This window comes from Tupaia chinensis, unplaced genomic scaffold, assembly GCF_000334495.1.
Source record: "Tupaia chinensis unplaced genomic scaffold, TupChi_1.0 Scaffold000104_1, whole genome shotgun sequence".
Lineage (NCBI taxonomy): Eukaryota > Metazoa > Chordata > Mammalia > Scandentia > Tupaiidae > Tupaia > Tupaia belangeri.
The window spans coordinates 3,426,100-3,432,714 of NW_006159568.1; the positions used below are offsets into that span (position 1 = coordinate 3,426,100).

The 6,615-nt window shown below is 38.4% G+C and overlaps 1 non-coding gene across 1 annotated transcript; it reads right to left on the reverse strand.

The window, feature by feature from the left end:
- Nucleotides 1–3,874: 3,874 nt before the first annotated feature.
- On the reverse strand, nt 3,875–3,979 carry LOC114006963 (U6 spliceosomal RNA). Its single transcript, XR_003548614.1, has one exon. It is a non-coding gene; the product is annotated as a U6 spliceosomal RNA (small nuclear RNA).
- Nucleotides 3,980–6,615: the final 2,636 nt, after the last annotated feature.

The following is a 6,615-nucleotide window of genomic DNA, read 5'->3' on the forward strand; positions in this document are numbered from 1 at the left end:
CAGCATCTTCACCACCACACCACCTGCAGGCCCCCACAATCTGTTTCTTAAAGTGGTTTATGTTACTTCTAGTTCAAACAGATCAATAAAAGATACACTGAAGGGACCAGCAGGTGGTATGGTTTTGTACTGGTTACATCACTGGATTCCCATGTGGCCAGCCACAGTTCAAGTTCCAATCCTGGTGACTTGAAATTCATGACAGATGTGCATGTGTGCATGTCCAAAATCCTGAGAAGAAAATGGAGGAGAAGGGATTGTGGTGTGGCCATTCTCCCGGGAAGTGATTTCTCGCCTTCTGTCTTTCTGTCTCTTCAGTGAACTCATGTGCCCTATATCAAAAATCTCCTAAAAAAAAAGAAGTTAAAACTCTTTTAACTGATTAACCTGATTAACCAATGCTCTTCATTCCCTATGTAAAATACATTTACTTACACCTGTGTACACTGAATACTCACAACCAATAGACTACTTTCTGGTACTTGCTGAGCCCATCAGTTAAGATGTTTATTCTCAAATCTGTTTGTTACTTGTATTTATTGCTGAAATTATATAAGTTAATTAAAACTGTGTAAATTGTGGAAAAACAAGTGCAAGAGGGACTGGTTCTATGGAAAGTACGTTAAATTATTTTGAAAGATATGATACATTTTGAAATAGCTTTTTGGATGAGATGTCTATAAATAAGTCATTAAAAATAAAACAATAAAAACATGAATGGATGTTACATTCAGCTTTTTCCCTCTAAAGAAACCAGTGCTCGAATCAGTGAATGATGCATTGGGTAAGAAAGATCATTAATTATCTCATAAGGAGCCTTGTAGCTTCCACCTTGGAACTCTTTCTTGGGGAGAAGACAAGCATTACATAAGGAATGTATCTAGCCTGAGTGCCCTATGCTATTAGGAAACCCAAGCCAGCCACATGGAGAGAGATATGCGCCACTAACTCATAGCTTTCTAGCCATTCAAGCTTAGGTCCCAGACAAGTGAGTGAAGAAGCCATTTTCAATGTCTAGCTCCACCAAGCTTACAGATGAATCCAGCCCTAGCCACCATTTTACTGCAACCTCATCAGAGACGGCAAGCGAGAACCACTCAGTTGAGCCTAGTCTACCTACATAACTATGAAAAATGCCAAAAATATTATTATCACTATTTTTAGTTTGCCAGAGGGAATGTGCACTCACCAGAGAGAGAGAAAGAGAGAGAGAGAGAGAGAAAGAGAGAGAAACCCTCATGGGGTTATGGTGACACTGCAATCCCATTTCCTTTACATCTCCTTTCTTTTAGGATTTTAGAAGCGGACACATGCACATGTCTCCAGCCTGCTTTTCCAAGCCACCAAGTCTGGGACTCCAACCATTCAGTTGGCTGCTCCAACTGCTAGACCACAGGCTGGACCAATAGATTATTATTTTAAGCCACTAAACATTAGAGTATTTTAGTATAGAGTAACAGGTAGCCCGTCTTTTGAAGATGAAAGGAGAGAGTTACAAGAAAAAGGAGGTGGCCTTTAATGTCAAATACCGTGAAGAGATATAGAGGATGAGAACTGAAAAAAGGCCATTGTGTTTAGGAATTGAGAAGTCACCATTGTCTTTCAAGCATGCAGTTTCAATAGAATACTGGGAGCAAAGGCAAATTGGAAGCATTTGTAGAGCAAGTGAATGGTGGGAGACAGATACAATGGTAGATTGGTCTTTTTCTTTTTTAATAATTTAACATTCACTGATGATTCTTGCCTGAATCAATTATCTCATTGGAGATTGCAAAATGGCGATTTTCTAATTCTATCAATCCTTCTACATTTATTAGCTGACGTTCTTCTGTAAAGAAGAGTTTCCCCTTATAAATTGGAGATGAACCTAATTTCTTCCTAAAATGGCAGGTTAAATGCTTCATTCTTTCTCTTTAATTACCAATTTTCTGACAAAGGGGTTGGTGTCAGAGTATTTCTAATGGTGGCAAATGAGTTTTTTCCTCCTTTCTATCTCTCTCTTTGAGAATCATTATGGACTCATGTGAGGACTTATGTATCACATTTATTTAATGTATTATAATCAATTAAAGACTAAATTAGTCTTTAAAGAAGCAATGGAAGATAGGGCTAAAGATGTGATCAGAAAATTTCTACAGTGGTTGAAGACACACACACATCTTTACCAGTAATCAAAAAATGAAAATAAGAACTATATAAAAAAGAACACTATAACATATCTAATTCTGCACTGTATCTATAACTCAAAGAATTTCTCACACAGGTCCCATAGAGGTATGTGTAGAGATATTCATGGTAGCATTGTTTTTGGTTGAGGAGGCAGTTGGGTGTCTCTAACAGAAATCCTTAGGCAAAATATAGTGGATAGAGTATTATGTTGAGAAGCAATGGACCAAATCTTAAAAACATGTTACTTTGAAGATAAAAAAAAAAAAGAAAAAAAAAACCCTTACAATACTATTTACATAAGAAATAAAAATATATGCATCAAAATAATATATATTTTGGGAACCAGCAGTTAGCGTAATGGCTATGTCGCTGGACTTCCACGTAGTCGACCGTGGTTCGCGTCCCGGACCCAGTGGCTTAGAACTCACGCTGGGCGCATGTGCGTGCGTGCCCAAGATCCCAAGAGGAGAATGGAGGAGAAGGGATTGCGGCATAACCATCCCCCCTGGGGGGTGATTTCTCGCTTTCTGTCTCTCTGTCTCTCTCTGTCTGTCTGGTGAGCGCACGCGCCCTATAGCAAAAACCTCTAAAAAAAAATAATAATGGGGCTGGCAAGTGGCATGGTGGTAAAAGGCGCTGGACTCCCACATGGGCGACCACAGTTCAAGTCTCGGACCTGGTGGCTTGCTTTCTCACTTCCTCTCTCTCTCTGTGTGTCTCTCTGATCAAACTGGAAAATAATAATGATAATAATAATAAATAAAGTTAAATAAAATAATTCTTTAAAAAATAATAATATACATTTTAAATAAATATTTATAAATTTAAAAATATACATTAAACACACTGGAATGATTGCCCATGGTGAAAAAGGGAAGTGAGATAGGAGGATATGGACTGAAGAGAATAAATAAAATAAAATGGGGTCAGTAGGTGGCAAAGATGTTAAGGTAGTTGGATCCTATATGACTGACACTACAGTTCGAGTCCCAGACCCAGTGACTTAAAAATCATTCTGGTTGTGTGTGTGCTGAAAATCCCTAGAGGAGAATGGAGGAGAAGGGTTGTTGCAGCATAGTCATCCTTCATGGGGGGTGATTTCTCACTTTCCCTCCCTCTACCTCTGTCTCTGTCTCTCTGGCAAGTACATATAGCAAAAAGTAAAAAAAAAAAAAAAAAAAAAAAAAAAAAAAGAAAGAAAAAAGAAAAAAGAAAAAGAAAAAAATAATACAAAAAAATACAACTATAAATTGTTATAATCTCTTTGTGAAATAAAAACCTTTAAAAAGGCTGAGCTAGTAATTTCATTTTTAGGAATCTAGCCTAAGGAAATAGAAACTCATGCTTACTAGTGTTATAATATTGAGAAAACTGGTCAGTATGTGTTTTTTCACCCTTGCCCCACACCCTGCAATTCACATATGTAAATGTTTTAAGGAAACCTCAGAGGTGTCATACATGTGCTAGGGATATGCTATGAATGAGGGTTATCATGTGGTATTGGTGGTTAAATTCATCATCTTCCCTATTAGCTTCTTCCATTTGGCATTGCTATTTCTGCTGCCTTCGCTGGACATGGTTACAACTTCCATTGGCTTCCACCTTATCTGAAGTCCTTCAGTTACTAAGGCTGCAGAATATTATTCTATAATCCTTTATTTATTTATCAAGTTGTTGGAAAAGTCAAGACACTTTAAAAAAAATTAAAAATACAGAACACTTCAAGAATGCATGTCATCCTTGCACAGGGGCCATGCTAATCTTCTCTGTATCTTTCCAATTTTAGTATATGTGCTGCTGAAGCAAGCACAAGACACATTTTGCATAGAAACACATAGAAAAATACATCATGACTTTTCCAATGACCTAGTATTTTAATTTGCAAAGGACACATGTGCTTACAGGAGAGAGAAAGAGAGGAAAACTGAGAAAGCACCCCTCAGTGTGCAATACATTCTCCTCTTGGAATTCTGGTTACAAATACAAAAACAAAACAAAACACACACACTCTTAGCCTGTTTTTCAAGCCACCAGGTCTGGGGCTCAAACTGCACAGTGGGCCACATGGATCCAGCTGTCTTAACCACCATATCACTGCCTGGCCCCTGTAATACTTTCTTGCTCTACTTTTGGCTTTACATACTATTAGAGGTCTGTTAATTGTCTTACAGTTTTTCATAAAATAACTTTTGCTATTTTCTTATAATTTCTCCCTTCTACTTTCTTCCAACCCCCAAATAATAATTTGCTAGCCACACTGAGAGACACACATGTAACAGACATTGTACTGGGCTTGAAAGTGAATGGGAATGTGACCAGCAGGTGGCGGGGTGGTTAAGGTGCTGGACACGCCTGCATGGCCCACCACAGTTCCAGTCCTGAACCCGGTGGCTTGCTTTCTCACTTTCCTTCTCTCTATGTGTCTCTCTCTGGTCAAACTGTAATGAATGAATGAATAAATAATTCTTTAAAAAAAATACTAACAATCAAACTAGAGAACTAAAGGGTTTAAAAAAAAAAAAAGGGAAAAAAAAAAAAAAAGAAAGCGCAATGGAAAATGTAAATCAAAACCATAGTGAGATACCACTTCACATCCAGTGGGCTGAAAAGAAAAAAACAAAAATAACAAGTGTTGGCACTGATGGGGAGAAACAGGAAACTTTATACATTGTTATTGGGAGTGTAAAATGATACAGACTCTGTGGAAAACATTTTGATGGTTCCTCAAAAAGTTAAGCATTGGGACCAGCAGTTAGCATAATGGCTATGTCACTGGACTCCCACATAGTCGACCGCGGTTCACATCCCGGACCCAGTGGCTTAAAACTCACGCTGGGCGTATGTGCATGTGTGCCCAAGATCCCGAGAGGAGAATAGAGAAGGGATTGTGACATGGCCATACCCCCAGGGGGGGTGATTTCTCGCTTTCTGTCTCTCTGTCTCTCTCTGTCCATCTGGTGAGTGCACGCGCCCTATAGCAAAACCTTCCCAAAAAAAAAAAAAATTAAGCATTGATTTCCACCACTGACGACCCTTTGCCCAGACTTCACCCTCCTGCTGCCCAGTCTAGCCAAGAGCCAGGTTAGAACACTTCACTTATTCTCTCTGCCTCTTTCCATCTCTCTCTATACATATTTTAATTAAAAAAATTTTTTTTAAACTTAGCCCTCGGCTGCTCTTTTTTGTCTTTCTAATTCTTACCTTTCCCTGCCCCCATAGGATAAGCCAATCAGCAGCTTTTTTTTTTTTTTGAAAGGTTTTTACTATAGGGCACACACGCTCCCCAGACACAGACAGAGAGACAGAAAGTGAGAAATCATCCCCCTGGGGGAGATGGCCACGCAGCACTCCCTTCTCCTTCATTCTCCTCTTGGGATCTTGGGCATGCACACACACACACACCCAGTGTGAGTTTAAGCCACCGGGTCCAGGACGTGAACCGCTGTCGACTACATGGGAGTCCAGTGACATAGCCATTATGCTAACTGCTGGTCTCCAAACCAGCAGCTATCTATGTTTGAGTAACAAGTGGCACGTTTTTCATTTTTAACAAAAAAATTTTTTTCTTCTCTTTTTCTTACCTTTTTATCTCTCTCTTTTTTTTTCTATTCCTTTTCCTTTTCTTTTTAACTTTTTCACTTTTCGGTTCAACTTCCATATACTAATTTTATAGACAGGTCTAAGTGCTCAGTAGCCAAATACCTGAATACTTTTAGAGTCAGATTAATCATCAATTTTCATTGAATCAATTGTGCAAAGGGAGAAAAATGGTACTATTTACAGACCAAGTTACCTCCTTCTGCATTCCTCTGCTTGCTCAGATTTAACTAAAAAAAATAGGAAAAAACATATAATCCATCAGATGACCAGAAACCACCACAGAGGCACAAGAAATATGAGAAACGAAGAAAATATCTCTCCTTTAATGGAAAAGAATAACTCCTTTTCCTCTATAAAAAATGTAAGGGCACTTGGGACCAGCAGGTGGCGTGGTGGTTGAGGTGCTGGACACTCCCACGTGGCTGACCATGATTTGAGTCCTGGACCTGGTGGCTTACTTTCTCACTTTCTCTCTCTCTCAGGTCAAATTAAAGAAATGAATGAATAAATGGAAAAAAAAAGTTTTTGTTTTGTTTTGTTTTTTTTTTTAAAGACTACAAGGGAACTCATGGAAATGTCAGATAAAGAATTTAAAATATTCATAGTGACAAAGCTAACAGAGATGCAAGAGAATAGAGACAACGAACTCCAGAAGATGCAGGAGAAGAGAGACACCAAATTCCAAGAGGTGAGGAAGTTCTTGCATGATCTGAAAGAAGAGATACATATAAAAAAGAATCAAATGGAATTGTAATAGATGAAGGCTGCAATACAGGAAATCAAAACTTCCATTGAAAATATCAAAAGCAAATTAGATCATGCAGAAGATCGAATCTCAGATGTAAA